Source organism: Oryctolagus cuniculus, chromosome 21 (genome assembly GCF_964237555.1).
Source record: "Oryctolagus cuniculus chromosome 21, mOryCun1.1, whole genome shotgun sequence".
In the NCBI taxonomy this organism is placed as follows: Eukaryota; Metazoa; Chordata; class Mammalia; order Lagomorpha; family Leporidae; genus Oryctolagus; species Oryctolagus cuniculus.
The window spans coordinates 28,832,319-28,855,083 of NC_091452.1; positions in this window are offsets into that span (position 1 = coordinate 28,832,319).

Genomic DNA, 22,765 nt, shown 5'->3' on the forward strand with positions numbered 1-22,765 from the left:
AGAGTGGACAGTGAGAGAGACAGAGAGGAAGGTCTTCCTTTTGCCGTTGGTTCACCCTCCAATGGCAGCCGCGGCCATCGCGCTGTGGCTGGCGCACCGCGCTGATCCAATGACAGGAGCCAGGAGCCAGGTGCTTTTCCTGGTCTCCCATGGGGTGCAGGGCCCAAGCACCTGGGCCATCCTCCACTGCACTCCCTGGCCACAGCAGAGAGCTGGCCTGGAAGAGGGGCAACCGGAACAGAATCCGGTGCCCCAACCGGGACCAGAACCCGGTGTGCCAGCGCCACTAGGCAGAGGATTAGCCTAGTGAGCCGCGGCGCCGGCCGAGAATATTTTTATATTATGTAGGTAGATACAAGCCTCCATAAAGCAGATGAAAAGACATACTGAAATAAACACACAAATATTAATTGTAAAAGGTATCATAAACCAAAGGCAAAACCAAATAAAATAGACAATTCAGTGGGCCTAATTTAATCACTACTTGGTAACCTTCCAAAACAGAAAGGACTACGCCCAGATGGGTTCACTGGTGACTCTTCCCACATTTAAAGAGAAGTTAGACCAAATCTGTGCACAGTTTCAAAATATAGAAGCAGAGAATAAACTTTCCAACTCATTCAATTAGGTTGCATTGTCAGATAAGACATTAAAAAAAAAGAAAACTACAGTCAAATATATCTCATGAACATAGATGTAAAACTCATTAAGAAAACATTAGTGGGGCCAGCACTGTGAAGTAGTGGATAAAGCCACCACCTGCAGTGCCGACTTCCTATCCAGCTCTCTGTTGTGGCCTGGGAAAGCAATAAAAGATGTCCCAAGTTCTTGGGCCCCTGCACCTATGTGGGAGACCCAGAGGAAGCTCCTGGCTCCTGGCTTTGGATGGGCTCAGTTCTGACCATTGCAGCCATTTGGGGAGTGAACCAGTGGATGGAAGACCTGTCTGTCTCTCTGTCTGTCTCTGTGTGTGTGGGGGGGGGGGACTGACTCTGCCTTTCAAATAAATCTTTAGGGGCTGGCGCTGTGGCTTGGGCCCCTGTACCCACGTGGGAGATCCAGAGGAAACTGCTGGCTCCTGGCTTCAGATCGGTGCAGCTCCAGCCGTTGCAGCCAATTAGGGAGTGAAGTAGCAAATGGAAGACATCTCTCTCTCTCTCTCTCTCTCTCTCTCTCTGTGTGTGTGTGTGTGTGTGTGTGTGTAACTCTGACTTCCAAATAAATAAATCTTTAAAAAAAATTTAAAAACAGAATTATATACAATCACCAAGTGTGATTTACAAGACTGGTTTAACATTTGAAAATCAACTGGGGCCAGTGCTGTGGTGCAGCAGGTTAAAGCCCTGACCTAAAGTGCCAGAATCCCACATGGGCACTGGTTCTAGTCCTGGCTACTCCTCTTCCAATCCAGCTCTCTGCTATGGCCTGGGAAAACAGTACAAAATGGCCCAAGGCCTTGGGCTCCTGCACCCGTGTGGAAGACCTAGAAGAAGTTTCTGGCTCCTGGCTTCAGATCAGTGCAGCCCTGGCCATTGCAGCCATCTGGGGAGTGGACCAGCATATGGAAGACCTCTTTCTCTGAAACTCTTTTAAATAAATAAAATAAATATTTTTTAAAAAGAAAATCAATTAATGTAATTCACCAACATGCTAAAGAAGAAAATGACATGATCCTATCAGTAGATGCAGAAAAAATATTTGAGAAAATTGCAACACCCTTTCATGATAAAATCCTCTCAGTAGATCAGGAATAGAAAGGAACTTCTTTACCTTGATAAAGAATTATGTATCAAAAAAACCCTATAGCTATCACCCTATAACCTATAACATCATTTAATGGTGAGCAATTAAAAGCTTATCCACTAAGACCTAGAATAATGCAAGGATGTCCCCTTTCAGCACTCCTTTTCAAAAATGCAATAAAAGTACTAATTAATGTAGTACAACAAGAAAAGGAATAAACGTATACAAATTAAGGAGGAGAAATTAAAGTGTTCATACATGACATGAATGTGTATGTAGGAAATACAGAGGAACTGATAAAAGCAATTATATCAGGGTTGCAAGAAACAAGGTTAAATATACAAAATCAACCACTTTCCTGTATATAGCAATAAGCAAATAGAATTTTAAATTAAAAGTAGAATATTATTTACATTAGCATCACCTAAAATGAAATGCTCAAAATATGTACAAGATCTGTATGAGAAACACCATAAAACTGATGAAATAAATAAAAGAATTCATGCAGAGGTATTATATATTCATGGATGGAAAGACTCAATATTGTCAAGAAGTCATTCCCAACTTGATCTGTGAATTCAGTGCAATCCCAATTTTAAAAATGGAACTGACTTGGTGAATATTGATAAACTGACTCTAAAGTTTGTATGGAGGCCGGCGCCGCGGCTCACTAGGCTAATCCTCTGCCTAGCGGCGCCGGCACACCGGGTTCTAGTCCCGGTCGGGGCGCCGGATTCTGTCCCGGTTGCCCCTCTTCCAGGCCAGCCCTCTGCTGTGGCCAGGGAGTGCAGTGGAGGAGGGCCCAGGTGCTTGGGCCCTGCACCCCATGGGAGACCAGGAGAAGCACCTGGCTCCTGGCTCCTGCCATCGGATCAGTGTGGTGTGCCGGCCGCAGCACGCCGGCCGCGGCGGCCATTGGAGGGTGAACCAACAGCAAAGGAAGACCTTTCTCTCTGTCTCTCTCTCTCACTGTCCACTCTGCCCGTCAAAAAAATAAAATAAAAAAATAAAATAAAATAAATAAAGTTTGTATGGAGAGGTGAAAGACCCAGCATGCTGAGCACAGTGTTGAGGAAGAAGAACAACGTTGGAGGACTGTTGCTACTCAACTTATTATAAGGCTACAGACATCAAGACAGGGTGGTATTCCATTGATCAAATGAGCAGACTAGAGGACACAGAAGTAGACTCCATAAATACAGCCCACTGATCTCTGACAAAGAAGCAAAGGCAACACAATGAAGCAAAGATAGTCTTTTCAACAAATGGTGCTGGAACAACTGGACATCCACACATGAAAAACTAAAATGGAAAGTGGCTGTTCGGCCTAGTGGTCAAGGCACTCATAACACACATCAGAGTACCTAGGTTCAATCCCTGGCTCTGGCTCCTGACTCCAGCTTCCTGCAAATGTAGACCCTGCAAGGCAGCAGTGATGACTGAAGGAACTGGGATCCTGGGGCTGTGGTGTAGTGGGTAAAGCTGCCGCCTGCAGTGCCAGCATCCCATATGGGCTCTCTGCTATGGCTTGGGAGAGCAGAAGATGGCGCAAGTCCTTGGGCCCCTGTACCTGCGTGGGAGACCTGGAAGAAGCCCTTGGCTTCAGATCAGCACAGCTCAGGCTGTTGCAGCCAACTGGGGAATGAATCAGTGGATGGAAGACCTCTCTCTCTCTCTCTCTCTCTCTCTCTCTCTCTCTCTCTCTGCTTCTGCCTCTGCTCTTCTCTCTCTCTTTTTTTAAGATTTATTTATTTATTTGAAAGTCAGAGTTACGCAGAGAGAGGAGAGAGAGAGATCTTCCATCTGATGCTTCACTCCCCAATTGGCCACAATGGCCGGAGCTGCGCTGATCTGAAGCCAGGAGCTGGAGCTTCTTCCAGGTCTCCTACATGGGTGCAGGGACCCAGGGAGTTGGGCCATCTTCCACTGCTTTCCCAGGCCATAGCAGAGAGCTGGATCGGAAGTAGAGCAGCCAGATCTCAAACCAGCACCCATATGAGATGCCGGTGCTTCAGGCCAGGGTGTTAACCTGCTGCACCACAGTGCCAGCCCCTCTGACTTTCAAGTAAATAAATAAAAGAAACTGGGCTACCACCAACCTTGCTGGAAGATCTGGACTGCATCCCTGGCTCCCAGCTATGGCCCCATCCCAGCCAGGCCATTGCAAGGATTAGGAAAGTGAACCAGTGCATGCTCTCTGTGCTCACTCTCTGTCTCATGTGGTTTTTCACTCTCCCTCCCTTCTCTTATCACTATCTGTTTTTCAAATAATTTTCAAAATGTTTGAATCATATATTCTATGGTAGTGAACTGTATCTCAATAAAGCTGTTTTTTAAAATGAGGAAATGAATCTTATCACAGAACTTGACCCCTCCCCAAAAATTATCTCAAAATGGATCATAGGTAAAAAGCAGTACTCCCAGATGGTAACAGAAAATCTAGATTATCTTGTATTTGGCAGTGAGTTTTAACTACATCACCAAGGACTGGCCCATGAAAGAAAGAATTGATCAGACCAGTGCTGTGGCATAGTAGGCTAAGCCTCCTCCTTTGGTGCCAGCATCCCATTTGGGCACCGGTTCATGTCCCAGATGCTCCTCTTCCAATTCATCTCTCTGCTATGGCCTGGGAAAGCAGCAGAGGATGACACAAGTGCTTGGGTCCCTGTACCCATGTGGGAGACCTGGAAGAAGCTCCTGGCTCCTGGCTTTGGATTGGCCCAACTCCAGCCATTGTGGCCATTTGGGGAGTGAACCAGCAAATGGAAGACCTCTCACTCTGCCTCTCCTCCTCTCCCTATAACTCTGCCTCCAAAGTAAATGAATAAAATCTTTTTAGAAAAGAATTGATAAACTAGGCTTCATTAAAATAAATTTTTCTGCTGTGCAAGTGCACCATCAAGGAAATGAAAAGATCAACCATTTACTGGAATAAAAGACTTACAGAAGATATATCTGAAATATACACAAAGAAAATAACCAACCTGATTTTGAAATGAGCTAGAGACCACAACCTCACCAAAGAAGATATTGAGATGGTAGTCACCATAATGAGATGCTGCACGACATGCATGGTCAGGAGAAAGCAAATTAAAACAACAGTGGTCAAAATCCAGGGCACCGACAGTGAATGCTGTGGAGGATAAGGAGAAACAGGAGCTGTCTCGTGGCTGGTGGATATGTGAAATGGCTCAGCCACTTAGGAAGACAGTTTGACCTTGTCTTACATAACTAAGCACAAATGCCACAAAATCCAGCTCTCTAAAGACGTGGTCAGGAGAATAAAATATAAGCAACAGATCAAGACAAAATATTCGCCAGTCACATACCTGATAGGATGTGTCTAGAAGATATAGAAATGCTCAAACCCAAGAGAGATGGGACAAATAATCACCAAAGAAGATATATAAATGGAAAATTAAATCATAAAAGAGGATCACTAGTTATTAGGGAAATATAAATGTGACCCCTTTGGCCTAGCAGTTAAGACTCAAGACACCCACATTCCATGTTGGAGTACCTGAGTGCATTTCCTGACTCCAGTTTCCTACCAATGAAGTCTCTGGGAAATGACAGGTGACGGCTCAAGTAGTTGAATCCCTGCCACCCATATGGAAAATCCGGGTTGAATTCTTGGCTCCTGACTTGAGTCTTGGTTCAGTCCTCTCTCACTCGCTCTCTCTCAAATTAAAATACTTTAAATAACAAGTAAATATAAAACCACAAGGAGACATCACTATACAGCTTTTAGAATGGTTTAAATTTTTTAAAAAAATCAAGTTATGAAGTCAGCAAAACTGGCCTAACAGGAAACATCCCTCTACCATAAATCAGCAAATAAGTTCATCTGAATGAACTGGATACCCAGACAGAAGATAATGAAATTGGACCTGTACCTCAGACTGTATGCAAGAGCTAACTCAAAATTGATGGAAAGGCTGGTGCTCTGTGTGTGTGTGTGTGCACGTGTATGCATGCATGCATGCATGCAATTTTTTAAAAGATTTATTTATTTATTTGAAGGGTAGAGTTAGAGAGAGGGAGAGGGGGGTCTTCCGTCCACAGATTCACTCCCCCAAATACCTGCAATGGCCAGAGCTAGGCTGATTTGAAGCCAGGAGCTTCTTCCAGGTCTCCCATGTGGGTGCCTAGAGGCCCAGGTCCTTGGGCCCCAGCCCCCACTTGGGAAGACCCAAAGGCAGCTCCTAGTTCCTGGCTTCAGATCAGTGCAGCTCCGGCAGTTGCAGCCAATTGGGGAGCGAACCAGTGGATGAAAGACCTCTCTCTTTCTGCCTCTCCTTCTCTCTCTAACTCTGACTTTCAAATAAATAATAAATCTTTTTTTAAATAAATAAATTTTAAAAGATAGTATCAGGACAGCTATAATAATTTAAAATTTTTTTCAAACAAGTGTTTCCAACGGTGTGGAGAAACTGTGACTCTTACACATTGCTGGTGGTATTCTAAAATGAGGCCATCACTGTGAAAATCAGTTTGGCAGTTCCTCAAAAGGTTACACATGAAAAAGCAAAGTCACACACACAGTCACAATATATACAAGCCAGCAATTCCACTGCTTGGCATAGACCAAAACAAACTGAAAACATGTAGCAGTAGAAGATGGCCCAAGAAATAAATAAATCTTAAAAAAAAGACAACAAATGGGCAGGCATTGGGTACAGCGGTGAAGGTAACAGTTGGAACACCCATATCCCATGTGAGAGTGCATGGGTTCATGTCCCAGCTCCTCTGCTTCCAATTCCACCTTCTTTCTAACTTGCATCCTTGGGAGACTGCAGATGATGGCTTAAATACTTGGCTCCCTGCCACTAACATGAGAGACCCAGATGGAATTCTGGGCTCCTGGCTTCTGCCTGGCCCAGCCCTGGCTGTTATGGGAATTCATGGAATAAAAAAATTAATAAAAAAAAAAAAGATTGATCCCTTACCCTCCCCCATCTCTTCATTTTCTCTCTCTGTCTCAGCCTTTCAAATAAAAATGAAAAAAATAGGAGCCGGCTCTGTGGCATAGCAGGTAAAGCCACTGCTTGCAGTGTCAGCATACCACATGGGCCCTGGTTCATGTCCCGGATGCTCTACCCCCTACTATGGCCTGAGAAAGCAGTAGAAGATGTCCCAAGTGCTTGGGCCCCTGCAAAGATTTTTAAAAAATAAAACAAAAGGTCCGCTGCTGTGGTGTAGTGGGTAAAGCCACCACCTGGACCACTGCCATCCCATTTGGATGCTGGTTCTAGTCCTGGCTGCTCCTCTTCTAATCCAGCTCTCTGCTATGGTCTGGGAAAGCAGTGAAAAATGGCCCAAGTCCTTGGGCCCCTGCACTCACGTGGGAGACTAGCAGAAGCTCCTGGCTCCTGGCTCAGATGGGCTCAGCTCCAGTCATTGCATCCATTTGGGGAGTGAACCAGCAGATGGAAGACCTCTCTCTCTCTCCCTCTGCCTCTCCCTCACTCTAACTCCACCTTTGGAGTAAATAAATCTTTTTTTTGGAAAAACGGGCCAAGAGTGATGTCTGTGGTGACAAACATTCTTTTCCTTGATTGTATCAATGTCAATAGGCTGATTGTGATAGTTTCCTGTAGATTTACAAGATTTGACTATTGGAGAATGGGTAAAGAAGTATATGGGATCCTTCCATATTATTTCTTTATTTCAAGATTGATTGATTTGGCCAGGGCCGCGGCTCACTAGGCTAATCCTCTGCCTGCAGCACCTGCATACCGGGTTCTAGTCCCAGTTGGGGAGCCGGATTCTGTCCCGGTTGCCCCTCTTCCAGTCCAGCTCTCTGCTGTGGTCCAGGAGTGCAGTGGAGGATGGTCTAAGTGCTTGGGCCCTGCACCTGCATGGGAGACCAGGAGAAAGCACCTGGCTCCTGGCTTTGGATTGGTGCAGCACGCTGGCTGCAGCGCACCAGCCGTAACGACCATTTGGGGGGTGAACCAACAGAAAGGAAGATCTCTCTCTCTCTCTCTCTCTCTCTCTCTCTCTGTCTAGCTCTGCCTGTCAAAAAAAATTGATTGATTTGAAAGGCAGTGACAAGGGTTCCCATCTGCTGGTTCACTCCCCAAATGCCTGCAACAGCCAGAGCTGGGCCGGACTCAAGCCAGGAGCCAGGAACTCCAGGTTTCTCACATGTGTGGCAGGGACCCAAGGACTTGAACCATCCCCTGCTGCCTCCCAAGGCACATGGCAGCATTAAGCTGGAATCAGGAGCAGAAGCAGGACTGGAAGCAGGCCCTCCAGTGCAGGATGCAGACATGCCAAGCAGCAACTTAACCACTGCACGGAATGCTAAGCCCTGTAGACTGCTTTTGAATCTGTTACTACGGTCATGAGAGACACTCTTGATGACTCGAGTGCTCCCCATCATGGATGTAGCATCCTTTATTTTACCTTCCCCTGTTGCTCGACCATTTGGTTGCTTCTCCCCATGAACACAAAAAATATACAGCTGAAGTTTTTATTATTTCAAGATAAATATCTAGAAGAGAAATTACTTGATTAAAAGGCATTACATGGGGCCAGCGCCATGGTATAGCGAGTAAAGCCACCGCCTGCAGTGCCGGCATCCCATGTAGGTGCTGGTTCAAGTCCTGGCTACTCCACTTCCCATCCAGCTCTCTGCTATGGCCTGGGAAAGCAGTAGAAGATAGCCCAAGTCCTTAGGACCCTGTGCCCTCGGGGGAGACCTGAAGGAAGCTCCTGGCTGCTGGCTTCAAGTCAGCACACTGTGGGGTGAACCAGTGGATGGAGGACTTCTGTCTCTCTCTCTCTCCCTCTCTACCTCTCTGTAACTCTACCTTCAAATAAATAAATAAATCTTTTTAAAAGAAAAAGTAAAAAAGGCATTGTGTGTGTGAGAGAGAGAGAGAGAGATTTGAGAAAGACTGACAGAGAGAGGATCTTCCAGCAGCCGGTTCATACCCTAAATCCTTTTTTTTTTTTTTTTTTTTTTGACAGGCAGAGTGGACAGTGAGAGAGAGAGACAGAGAGAAAGGTCTTCCTTTGCTGTTGGTTCACCCTCCAATGGCCGCCACGGCCGGCGCGCTGCGGCCGGTGCACCGCGCTGATCCAATGGCAGGAGCCAGGTACTTATCCTGGTCTCCCATGGGGTGCAGGGCCCAAGGACTCGGGCCATCCTCCACTGCACTCCCGGGCCACAGCAGAGAGCTGGCCTGGAAGAGGGGCAACTGGGACAGAATCCAGCGCCCCAACCGGGACTAGAACCTGGTGTGCCGGCACCGCTAGGTGGAGGATTAGCCTAGTGAGCCACGGCGCCGGCCCATACCCTAAATCCTTATAACAGCTGGGACAGGGCCATATGGGCAGGAGCCCAAGTACTTGAGCCATCACTGCTGCCTGCCAAGATCTGCATTGCCAAGAAGCTGGAACTCAAACCCAGGCAGCCCCACATGGGACACAGGCATCCTAACCAATAGGCCAGGGTCCACCTCAGGAGTGCGCATTTTAATAATACTGTATGTTTCAGAAACTCCATCTCCCCCTCATGGCCTGAAAGCACACACCCTCCCAGGTCACCTCTCTGTCCCTGTCACCAGTTTCACTTGCCATTTTCAAGGGGATCTTGGCCAGATGGCCATGCACCTGCCCATCCTGCTCCTCCTCCTGGTGAGGTTTGTCTGAGCTTAGCGCCACCTCCCTGGGATGTGGCCGCCTCTCCCATCTTGGGCCTCAGTCTCTGCCGTCTAATCAGACCTCCCATTTGCCTCCCATTTTGGTGCCAGTTTTTCCAAAGCACAAATCCCTGTCCCTGGGGCGCTTCAATCCCTGTGCAGGACAAAGGCCGGGACGCACGAGTGTGAGGTTCCCCGATCCCACCCCTAGCTCCCCATGTGCCTCCTCTCCTGAACCCCTCTCAGCACATGCTTCTGACTTTGGTGGCACCCCAGCCCCTAGCCGGTACCCCCTCAATCCTGAGATCACACAGGAAACATCCCCACCCCCTTATTGTGACTAGAACTGGTGTGGGTCTGTCCCCATGACAGATAAGCCTGCTGCTGGAGTCACAGGTTCTCAGTCCTGGGACTGTCTGGGTGCCCCTGTGCTGTGTGACCCTGGGCAGGTCGCCTCCCCTGTCTGGGCCTTCATTCCCATCTGTGAAATGGGATGAGAACTGCCTTGGGGCAGGGGGAGGGGAGCTTGGCTCTCAGAGGCAGGTTCTGTCCCTGAGCCCTAGCGCCCCATGAGTGTGGTGGACAGGCCATGTTGCTAGGACATAAACTGAGCTTTGTCTGGGACTTCACTCCCTACAGAGAGGAGGGGGCTGGGTGGGGTACACCATGGCCCCCCACAGACCCTGCCCTGGGCATTGTTTGCCTGCATCTGGGTGGTCTTAGTCTCCTGGGGGGTGCTGTCTCCACTGGTGACCCTGCCTGAGGATTCTTAGCTAAGGGTCTGGGGACCCAGGGGTCACCAGGAAGGCAGCCTTAGAATATCAGCTGGAGTGCAGGCAGTGGCCCCTGGGTAATGAAGGTGAGGGCAGGGAGGCAACCCAGAGGGGACAGAGGAGGGGGGTGTCCATCCAGTACCTGCAGGGACAGAGGTCCCCACCTGCCGCAAACTCCTGTTCCCATGCCCAGAGGACTAGGGGAAGGCTGGTGAGATGCCAGCCTTGGTACAGAATATTAGGGGAGCCCCAAAACTCAGGAACCAAGGTAAAACTTCAGTGTGATGTTAATCATAAAATTAACACAGACAAGCCTGTGATGGACAGAATATCACACTTTAAGCCAAGGTCTTGCCAGCACCTCCTCTGGGATGGGTCCTTCTCCCACTCAGCCGCAGGGACCCTCACACCCTGACACCCCCACCCCAACTCCCTGCCCTTTCTTTACCTGTGCCATGGGATCCGCAGGTTGAACCGGCTGCTTCCTACAGGGCCTCCAGGGCCCAGGGCCCTGCTCTGGGGTGCTGCTGTTGGGGTCCACAGGTCCTGGGCACCCACGACCAGGCCCAGCAGCAGCAGAGCCCAGAGCAGCCTGGGGCCAGGCCCAGGCCCCACCTGGCCACTCTGGAGCCTCATCCACACTTAGGGTCAAAGGTGCCTCCTTCCGGACTTGAGATAGGAGATGTCTGTAAGGAGCTGTCCCTGGTTCCCTCGCTGGCCACAGCTGCCCCTGTGCGCACCAGTCCGTGTGGCCTTGGCTTTCCCCTGGGCTAGCTCTGGTCCTAGCCCCCAGCGCAGCTCCCTCTAGGATCCCTGGCCATTACCCCTGGGGGCTGTCTCACAGAGAAACATCTGCCAACTGCTCTGCTGTGGTCAGGATCCTGGGCTCAACTGCCTCCCAGCCCAGCCAAGGGCCCAGCACACGTGACCCACCCTTGTCCCCTGTTCAGATCCCCAAGGGCACCCTGGGTTTTGGAGCATGACCTGGGGCCTGCAGGGGCCCTGGAGAGTGGGCTCAGCTGTGGAACAGAAGCCCCTGGGCTGGAGTTCAGGGCAGGTGGCAGGGGAGGAAATGAGTTTCACAAGACATGGCCGCTGTTGCGGTCCAGACTCATGATCTAAAGAACAGAACGGTGTTCAATGCACCAGGCACAGCACCTCACAGACCCCTCCCTCCCTCCCTCCTTCTCTCTCCCTCTCTCTCACACACACACATACATACACACACACACATTCTTATCAATTCTGCCTGCCCTTCCCCAGCTGTATTAAAGTAGGATCCAAACTCAAGTGACATGCATTTACAGTATACAGTGCCATGTTCTGATACATGCAGACATTGTGGAGTGATTACATCAAGGAAGTCACATATCCATCACGTCCCAGAAACCTTGGGCCTCACTGAAGTCTCCGTGCTGTGCAGTAGCTCTCGCAAACTCATCATCACGGATTTCATCCAGGGGCTATAGGGGAGTCACCACTGGGAGCACAGGCCAGGCCCCTTCACCCTCTTCCTAGGCTGAGCCCCTGGGCCCTGGGACCCTGTACTTTGGTATCGGGTGGGTGGCAGGCAGTGAGGAGGGGGCCAGGAGTGACCCCGCAGGCCACTGGAAATCTCCAAGCTCCCTGTCTTCCCCTGAAGGTGAGGTTGGAAGTGCTGCCCGTTCTGCTCACCCCCCAGGGCCATGGTTGGTGGTGCAAGACAACGGATGTAAAAGTGGGCTTTTTGTCAGCAAGTTTTCCTAAGTTTCTTTCTCAATGGTGATCAAGCATAGGTAACAAAATTTCCATCCTGACCAATTTTTTAAAGATTTATTTATTTATAATTCAGAGTTACACAGAGGAGGAGAGGCAGAGAGAGAGAGACGTCTTCCATCTGCTGGTTTACACCCCAAATGACTCTGATGGCTGGAACTGGGCCAATCCAAAGCCAAGAGCCTGGAGCTTCTTCTAGGTCTCCCATGTGGATGCAGGGGCCCAAGGACCTGGGCAATCTTCTACTGCCTTCCCAGGCCACAGCAGAGACCTGAATCAGAAGTGGAGCAGCCGGGACTCGAACCAGTGCCCATATACGATGCCAGCACTGCAGGTAGTAGATTTACCCACTACACCACAGCCCTGGCCCCCACCGACCATATTTTTTAATATTTATTTAAGAGGCAGAGTTGGAGAGGGAGGGGAGGGGAGGGGAGGGGAACTAAGGTCTTTTATCTGCTGGTTCCCTCTGCCAATGGCTGCAACAGCCAGAACTGAGCTGATCCAAAGCCAGGAGCCAGGAGCTTCTCCCAGGTCTCCCACGTGGGTGCAGGGGCCCAACACTTGGGCCATCTTCTACTGCTTTCCCAGGCCATAGCAGAGAGCTGGATGGGAAGTGGAGCAGCTGGGACTTGAACTGGCACCCATATGGGATGCCAGCGCTGCAGGCAGAGGCTTAGCCCACAACACCACAGCACCAGCCCCATCCTGACCATTTTTTAAGCCTGCACTTCAATGGCACTAAGTCCCCTGACACCACTGGGCAACCACCACCCCCACCCACCTCCAGAACTTTTCCTGTGAAACAAACTCTGGACCCACTCAACACCAGCTCCCCGCTCCCCTGGCCACTGTTACCCCCTCTGTCACCTTTATGAAGCTGGTGGCTCAAGCCCCTCATACAAATGGAAGCATGCACGGTTTGTCCATTGAAAGTGCTGCGTGTATATCACTGATGGGAGCCACCTGTGGTGATTTTAACCAGCTGGTGTGTGGCTGGTGTAGCTTAGGTGAAACCATTAGCCACCAGCAAATGAATGGATCTCCAGTGACACCTCTAGTGCCACTCTTCACATTTGCATTGCAGCTCAGAGAAGGTTGTGAAGTCAGCTCAGGCTGGTTGCAACCAGAAAAGTAGGCTCCTGGTAGCAAGGGATGCTTCGTGGGATGTGGGTCCAGTTGTCTAAATACACAGAGGGGATGGGATGTGGGTTTATTACTGGCTGTTGGTTTTGTGTTGGTTGGTTGGCTCTTGATTTTGACGGGACACTCCTGTCTGCTGGTTCACTCCCTGCATGCCCACAACAGCTGGGGCTGGGCCAGGGCCAAAGCAGGGAAGCAGGAAACTTAATCCAGGTCTCCCATGTGGGTGGAAGGCACCAATTTTCTTTTTTTAATACTAAGATTTATTTATTTGACTTGAAAGTCACAGTTACAGAGAGAGGAGGAGATGTAGAGAGAGAGGGAGAGAGAAAGAGAGAGGTCTTTCATCCACTGGTTCACTCCCCAGATGGCCGCAATGGCCAGAGCTGTGCCGATCTGAAGCCAGGAGCCAAGAGCTTCTTCCAGGTCTCCCAAGCGGGTGCAGGGGCCCAAGGACTTGGGCCATCTTCTACTGCTTTCCCAGGTGCATTAGCAGGGAGCTGGATAAGAAGTGAAGCAGCCGGTTCTCGATCCAGAGCTCACATGAGATGTCAGTGTCACAGGTAGGTGGTAAACCCCTGTGCCATAACAATGACCCCAGCACCCAGTGTCTTTAGCCATCTTCACTGGCAGGAAGCTGAAATCAGGAGCCAGACAGAGCCAGGTGTTGAATCCAGGTTTTCCAGTGGGGGAGGCAGGTGTCTGCCCCACTGAGCTAAACCCCTGCCTCCTAACTGGGAATATCCCAGAGGAAAAACTTTTGCAGAACACTGTCCTGGGACATGCTGGCTCAGTTACCCTTATGAGTCCAAACTGGTTGTCATCCATTCTTGCATGAGCAAAAAGTTCATGGGAAAATGCAATTAAAAGGTAAGTTTAAGCCAGCACCGTGGCTCACTAGGCTAATCCTCCACCTGCGGTGCCAGTACTCCGGGTTCTAGTCTCGGTTGGGGTACTGGTTCTATCCCGGTTGCTCTCTTCCAGTCCAGCTCTCTGCTGTGGTCCGGGAGTGCAGTGGAGGATGGCCCAAGTGCTTGGGCCCTGCATCCGCCGGGGAGACCAGGAGGAAGCACCTGGCTCCTGGCTTTGGATCAGCACAGCGCACCAGCTGTGGCAGCTATTTGTGGGTGAACCAACGGAAGGCAGATTTCTCTCTCTCATTGTCTAACTCTGCCACTCTGCTTGTCAAAAAAGAAAAAAAAAAAGGTAAATTTGTTTTGGCATACACACACACACCCAAAAAAAAAAAATCACTGAAGCCCAAGCGGTTTTTCCTGTGAAGCTTTTTTCATGAATTTTGTGAGGCTTCCTTGGGTGAACGAGTTTCAGGGTGGTTTTGTTGTTGTTTTTGGCACCAAAATAAACTTACCTTTGAATTTCACTTTCCAAGGACTTTCTGAAGTGCCCTTGTATTTTACCGTTGACTGATCTGGAGTGAATCCTTGAGACCCTCACCCACTTGAGGCTCTGACTGTCCCCGTCCACTCAGGCCAATGCTGTCCCAAAGGCTCATCCGTCCCTTTGAAGCTCTCCCCAGCCCCCACACCCAGAATGAGTTCTGTGCATCCCACATGCCCCTAGTGGGGCAGCCATCCCAGATATCCCCTGGCTCTTGTCCAGCCATAACCACTGGATTCTGTAACAGACAAACTCCCTGTTAACCACATGTGGGTCCTGAGGACCAAAAGGAAAGTCAGAACCCATGGGCTGATGGGACTGTGCTTGGATCCCTGTGTCCCACAAACCCTGACTGAGGGCCAGGCATTGCATCCTGGAGGATTTGCAGTCATCAGCGAGATGGGCAAGGCGCTGACCAGTAACAGTGTGTGGGTGCCCTCAGAGACATCCTATGGGGCACGGGGAGAGTTTCCAGGAGGCTCGTGACCCAGCCCCCCCCCCCCAGTGCAGTGCTGGCCCACTCCTGACTCTGACCTTAGCCTTGGAGTCTGTGGCAGGGTTGCCCCCAGAGGTCTGTGCTGAAGCTGCTCCCCACACTTGCACCCCCATGGGGGTGTGATACCACTGCCCACAGCATGGGAGCCATGATCCCTGCCTCCCCACACCTCTCAAGGCCAGGACAAGCCCCAGTCTTGGGGAGAAGAAGGGGCCGGCCCTAAACAGCACTGCTGGCTGCTCTGATGCCCCTGTGCTTGCCTGCCATGGCATCTCGGGCAGACGTGACCACCATAAGCCAGATCCTCCCTTGGTTGAAAACAGAACCGAGTCTGGCTGGGTCCTGGACACCCTCCGGGGCCAGACCAGTCCTCCCCAGGCTGGTGCAGCCACTGCTCTGGCAGCCCAGATCCCTCACCCCCCTGGCGCAAGCTGTGCCAAGGGCTAGATCCAGACCCACACAGAGGAATACGGGTCTTGAGCCTCTGCGCAGGGTCCCTGCCATCTCACCAGAGCCTTCCAGGTCCCTCTGGCACTCCTCTCCTGTGGTAGAGTGGCACCCTTACCTTCTGCCCTGCTCCCCTGTCACAGCAGCCCCTGCCAATCAGCCCCACCTGCCAATCAGCCCCACCCCACAGGCCCAAGCTTCCTGCTAATGCAGACCCCTGGGGGCAGGGGTGATGGATCAAGTAGTTGGGGTTCTGTCGTCCATTTAGGAGACCTGGATTGAGCTCTGGGTGCTGTTGCAGGCATGAACCAGCAGGTGAGAGCTCTCTCCCTCTCTCGCTCCATCTGCCTCTCAGATAAAGAAATCAATAATAACAGAGGTTGCAGAACTCGAAGGTAATTTACCTGGTACCGCAAAGCGCATGTTGTTGATCCAAACGTATCTCATTGCTTTCGGGGAACTGTGACCCCAGATGAGGGTTGCTTTCCCCCAGTGGAAAATTTCTGTTGGAAACCGAAGTTTCTGATGCCTACAGTGTGGAGCCTCCTAACGTGAAAGGCCTGACCGGGGTCTGGCATCGCAGCGTCACAGAGACGGGGGAGCTGTGTCCGCGCTGCCCGAGAGGATGCGTGATTGACAGAGCTGGCTGGCCCAGCTTCACGCTCATGCAGCGAGACCCTGGGGAGCGAGGGGCCGCCTTGCTCAGCTGTGTGTGTAGAAGGGCGATGCTGGTGGGGGGGCCTCTGTGCTCCTTCAGTTCTGGCCGATTCTAGGACGACTTTCTCAGGTAGAAGTCAAGGATGAGGCCGGCGCCGCGGCTCACTAGGCTAATCCTCCACCTACGGCGCCGGCACACCAGGTTCTAGTCCCGGTCGGGGTGCCGGATTCTGTCCCAGTTGCCCCTCTTCCAGGCCAGCTCTCTGCTGTGGCCAGGGAGTGCAGTGGAGGATGGCCCAAGTGCTTGGGCTCTGCACCCCATGGGAGACCAGGAGAAGCACCTGGCTCCTGCCTTCGGATCAGCGTGGTGCGCCGGCCACAGCGCGCCAGCCGCGATGGCCATTGGAGGGTGAACCAATGGCAAAGGAAGACCTTTCTCTCTGTCTCTCTCACTGTCCACTCTGCCTGTCAAAAAAAAAAAAGTCAAGGCTGACCCTCCCCACCCCACCCCCCGCAGAGCCTGACTGGGCCTGGGGGTAGGGGGGGAACAGGACTCCAGGAGACACACAGTGACCCAAGCAGCCTCATCCAACTTCCCCTGGGCCCTGCCAGGACCCCTCGCCCCCGGGGAAGAAGAGACCGCAACCCTCAGTGCCACCCTAATCCCTCTGACAGCAGTTGACTGTGGCCTAAACCTGGGTCTGGCCTGCAAAGAGCTAAAAGCACAAACCCCAGAGACATCTGTGGCGCCCTTGTGTGTGAGACCACCTGCAGAGGGTGAGCCAAGGTCTCCAGGTGCCCATCTCAGGAGCCACCATGACACACACACACAGGCCACACGCGGTATGCATGGCCCTGGCCTAAACCCCACCCCTCCTGCACCCCAGCGGTCCCAGACAGCTGGTGCCTTCAACCAGAGCAGGATCTCCGTGTTTAAGTCAGAATGTGAGCATTAAAAGCAAACACAAGCACACGACAAATAAAACTTCGTGTTGACCTCTCTGCTATTGGACGGAAAAGCCCAAGACCTTAGCATGGCTCCCAGGCCCCCTGGACCACTCTCCCTGCTCTTCCTCCAAGCTACTGGTCCCTTTGATCACAGAACATTCCTGCAGTGCGTGCCTTTTCAGCACCTGGACTGCCCGGCTCTCGTCTGCCCCCTGCAGGCTCTTCTGGGGTATGGCATCCCCCAGAAAGCCCAGGCTCAGGGGCAGTGCCCTCCGCGGCCTGCCCAGCTCTCCTAGCATAGCGTTCACCTAACAGAGTAGGAGTTTCCTTCATTGTTCAGTTTCTGTAGCCTCACAACGTACAGGCCTCCCCCACCCAGGGCAAGGGGCACGGTCCCCACATTCTTAGCTATTTGTCCTGTGTCCCTTAAGGGAAAAAATACTCAGCTGCCCACCTCCACCATATGCAACTATGGGTTTTCAGACACATGCTAATAACAAAGCCAAAGAAATAGAAATGAATGGAATTTTTAAGTTTGTCTTTAAATATTTGTATTTTATTTGAAAGGCAGAGAGAGGGAGGGAGCTTCCATTTACTGGTTCACACCCAAATCCTGCCACCCCACCCCACCAATAGCTGGGGCTGAGCCAGACCAAAGCCAGGATTCCACAATGAAATCCCAGTCTCTCACGTGGATGGCAGGAACCCAATCACTTGAGCCATCACCTGCTGTCTCCCGGGGTGCACATTAAGAGGAAGCTGGATTGGAAATAAAGGAGCCAGGATTTGAACACCATGCTCCCACATACAGAAGGCAGACAGCATAACTGCTGCCCCAAATGCCATCCCCCCAACAAAAGGGATTTTAAAAGTGCATTCATAAACCCAAGGTGAGGGGACCTTAGCAACGTACAGGTGCAGAGAGAGAGAAATCCACTACGTCCAGCTGCCTAGGAGAGGCACTTCTTACAGCTGTGTCGACATCACTGGGGACATGGACAGCTGAAGAAATTCCTCAGGGAGAGACGGACGCCTGGCCCTGTGGCTGGATGCGAGCCCTGTGAGCCATCCCCAGGTGTCCCCACGGGGTCCCTGAAAGCAGCCTCCTGCCCTCCTGGGGGACACCGCTGGCCCTGGGGACCAGTGGTGGAGATAGGTGCACCTGGCCCTGTGTATGTATTGTCCCAGTAGCTGCTTCCTGCTTGCCCCACTGTGGTGTCAGCAGACCCCGTGCAGCCAGTGCTCCCTCACTTGAACAGATGTTCCCCTGCCCCTGACCCACAGCCGCCACCTCAGTGCCAGCGATGTGCCAATCGTTGGGGACATCTGGAATGTTCTTTTCCTTTCTCTGTGGACCTTCTTTGTGCTCCCACCCTCTCACAAACTATAAACCAAAATAAATCCACTTTTTAAAAAAATGATTTGAAAGAGTTACACAGGGAGAGAAGGAGAGAGCGAGCAAGGACTCCTATCTGCTGGTTCACTCCCCAGTTGGCTGAAATGGCCAGAGCTGCACCTGTCTGAAGCCAGGAGCTTCTTCCAGGTCTCCCACACAGGTGCAGGGGCTGAAGGATTTGGGCCATCTTCTACTGCTTTCTCAACCCACAGCAGAGAGCTGGATCAGAAGTGGAGCAGCCAGGACTCGAACTGCTGCCCACATGGGATGCCGGCACTGCAGGTGTTGGCTTTACCCGATGCACCACAGTGCCGGCCCCAAACCCACTTTCAGATTTCTCCAGAGCACCTTTGTCCCCTGCAGTCACCACACGAGCAGGGATGCCACAAGACTGGCAGATTCCCAGCAAAAGCCTTGGAGGCCAGCGCTGAGAGGAAACATTCAAGCTGCTGGAAGAAACCATCCTTGAAACCTGAAGGAGATGGGGCTGGTGCTGTGGTGCAGTAGGATAGTCCTCCACCTGCGGCGCCGGCATCCCATATGGTTCATCTTCTGATCCAGCTCTCTGCTATGACCTGGGAAAGCAGTAGAAGATGGCCCAAGTGCTTGGGTTCCTGCACCCATGTGGGAGACCCGGATAAAGCTCCTGGCTTCAGATCAGCGCAGCTCCAGCCATTGCAGCCATCTGGGGGAGTGAACCAGAAGATGGAAGACCTCTCTCTCCATCTCTAACTTTACCTCTCAAATAAAATCTTAAAACACTGAAGGAGAGGCACGGGACTTGTGATGCGGTGAGTTAAGCTGTCACTTGGGTGACCAGCTCAAGTCCTGGCCGCTTCACTTCTGATCCAGCCTCAGGCTAAAGCCTTGAAGCAGGCAGCATATGATGGCTTCAGTGTTTGGGCCCCCACTGCCCATGGGGGAGACCCAGACTGAGCTCCTGGCTACAACCTGGCCCAGCCCTGGCTGTTGTGCACATCTGAGGAGTGAACTAGCAGGTGGAAGGTACTTTCCCCCTCTCCCTCTCTTCTACCTTTCACGTACCTAAAAATAACCTGTACAGACGGACGGGGGCTGCTGCTGCCTTCCGATCGCTACAGCTCCAGATCATGTGACACGAGCACTGATGGACTGACAAGTCTTTTGTCTTCAGTCTCCCTTAAAGAAGCTGTGAGCAGCTAAAGGGGCATTCTAAAATCTGGAGGACAGACTCACTAAAATACACATGACTTCAAAGTCTGTTTTGTGAAAATTTTGAAATGTTCAGCTTTCCTCTGAAGTGCCTTAAGTAGATGCCACTGTCATGATTTTTAAATTACATGTTTCTAAAAATTTGAGAGGCAGAGCTACAGAGAGAGGGAGAGGGAGAGGCAGAGACAGAAAGGTCTTCCATCTGCTGCTTCAACTCCCCAGGTGGCCACAACAGCCAGAGCTGGGCCAATCTGAAGTCAGGAGCCAAGAGCTTCCTCCAGGTCTCCAACATGGCTGCAGGGGCTTGAGCACCTGGGCCATCTTCCACTGCCTTTCCAAACCATTAGCAGTGAGCTGGATCAGAAATGGAACAGCTGGGACTCAAACCAGCACCCATATGGGATGCCGACCCTGTAGATGGCAGCTAAAATAAATAACTTATTTTCAAAAAACACTACCAGAAAAACTGGTTAATGGAAACACAATATAAAATGAATTCTGATACTAATAGCAAAGTATGTGGTGTGGAGCAAGTTTTTACTTTTTACTATGAGGCTATAATCGGCTCAAAATACATTGCTCTAACAAATTCCATGCAAGTCTTGTGATAATCATAAATGGAAACCTATAGTAGATACAAAAACCATAAGGATAATAAAGTATATCACTACAAAAAAAATCAAATCACAAAGATATCAAGGGGCCGGTGCTGTGGCACAGTGGGTTAACACCCTGGCCTGAAGCGCCAGCATCCCCTATGGGCGCCAGTTCTAGTCCTGGCTGCTCCTCTTCCGATCCAGCTCTCTGTTATAGCCTGGGAAAGTAGAAGATGGCCCAAGTCCTTGGGCCCCTGCACCCGCGTGGGAGACCCAGAAGAGGCTCCTGGCTCTGGATCAGCACAGCTCCAGCCATTGTGGCCAATTGGGGAGTGAACCATCAGATCAAAGACCTCTCTCTGCCTCTCCTGACTTTTTTAAATTTGACAGAGTTAGACAGTGAGAGAGAGAGAGACAAAGTTCTTCCTTCCATTGGTTCACCCCTCAAAAGGCCACTACAGCCAGAGTTACGCCGATCTGAAGCCAGGAGCCAGGTCCTTCCTCCTGATCTCCCATGTGGGTGCAGGAGCCCAAGCACCTGGGCCATCCTCCACTGCCTTCCCAGGCTACAACAGAGAACAGGACTGGAAGAAGAGCATCCAGGACTAGAACCTGGCACCCATGTGGGATGCTGGTGCCACAGGTGGAGGATTAACCAAGTGAGCCATGGCACTGGCCCCTGTGTAACTGACTTTCAAATAAATCTTTAAAAAAGATATCAGTAAAGATGACAAACTACAAGATAGATTTAACTAAATGAAAATACAGCAGTTGGGTGGAGCCAAGATGGCGGAATAGTGAGGGCACGCACTGATAGTCTGGGAAAATTTAGCTTAATAAAAGTGGAGTTATGGTAGCCTCAGAAAAAGGATCAGGAAAAAATTGCAGAGGAAACTCTTCCGGATCTAGTGGCTGTGACTCGGAGGACCTACTGGGAGAACAAGGTTGCCCACCGCGTGGAAGCCAAGCCACGGGAGCTGCAGGGTCTGCACGCCAGTGCAGGAAGGGGAGTGGATGTCACACAGACACCAGCGGGGAGAGCAGGGACACCCAGGGCTCCGAGTCCACACATTGGCGCTGGAAGGGGAGGTGAGCTCACTAACCCAAGACGTTGGTGGGGAAACGGCGGTCAGAATCTAAAAGGGAACAGGAAAGTTCACCAGACTGACTACAGGAGAGAAGGAAAAAAGGTGGGGGGAGGGGTACTGGTACAGACGAGTTTCTCTCTCCGCGAACCTTGCAAAGGCGAGCAAGAGACAAAGAGCAGGCCCCCACTCTGGATTTACATAACAACAGGGGAGAGCTAAGGAACTGAGTCACTACAGTTCAGTAGCCTAGGCAACCCAGTGGGAGTCCAGAGGAGAAACAGCCTGCACAGACTCTTTGGGTAGAAGCCAGAGATCGGAAGCTAAATACCATCAACTCTGCACAGCCGTGCGGTGCGGTATTACTTACCTCCTGAATAAATAAATAAAATAAAATAAAATAAATAAATAAATAAAGAGAGAGAGATTTACCACGCATAACCTGAGGGTGTCACCTTTGCACACCCGTAACCCGGAAGAACCAAGCAGAGCTCTCAGGCCACACCCATCTCAAGCCTCCAAGGCTCCTCCAACAGCAGGCAGTCCACTTAACACAGACATAGTATAAAAAAAAAACGCACAGTGACGAAAGAAGAATTAACTATGCCAAGCAACAAACACAAAAATCGAGGGAACAAGATAAATGAAGACACTATGACACCTCCAAATAAACAAAACACCCCAAGCCAAGATTATGAAGATGATGAGATAGAAGAAATGCAAGATACAGATTTCAAAAAATTTATGATAAGAACATTTAGAAGTTTTCAAAAGCAAATCCTTGAACTACAGAAATCCTTATTGGACAAGATGGAAAATCTCTCTCATGAAAATGAAATTTTAAGGAAGAATCAAAATGAAACACAGAAACTAGTAGAACAGGAAAGTGTGATAGTGAAGAGAAATCAAAATGAAATGAAGAGCTCAATAGATCAAATGACAAACACATTAGAGAGCCTTAAAAACAGAATGGGTGAAGCAGAAGAGAGAATATCGGACTTAGAAGACAGAGCATAGGAAAACATACAGTCAAACCAAAGAAAAGAAGAGGAAATTAGAAGTCTGAAAAATATTGTTGGGAATCTACAGGATACTATTTAAAAAAACAACATTCGAGTTCTAGGAGTTCCTGAAGGCATGGAGAGAGAGGAAGGTTTAGAAGGCCTTTTTAGTGAGATACTAGCAGAGAACTTTCTAGGTTTGGAGAAGGACAGAGATATCCTAGTACAGGAAGCTCGTAGAACCCCCAATAAACATGACCAAAAGAGATCCTCACCACGACACGTGGTAATTAAACTTACCACAGTGAAACATAAAGAAAAGATCCTAAAATGTGCAAGAGAGAAATGTCAGATTACTCTCAGAGGATCTCCAATTAGACTCACAGCAGACTTCTCATCAGAAACACTACAGGCTAGGAGGGAATGGCGAGACATAGCAGAGGTGCTAAGAGAGAAAAATTGCCAGCCCAGAATATTATATCCT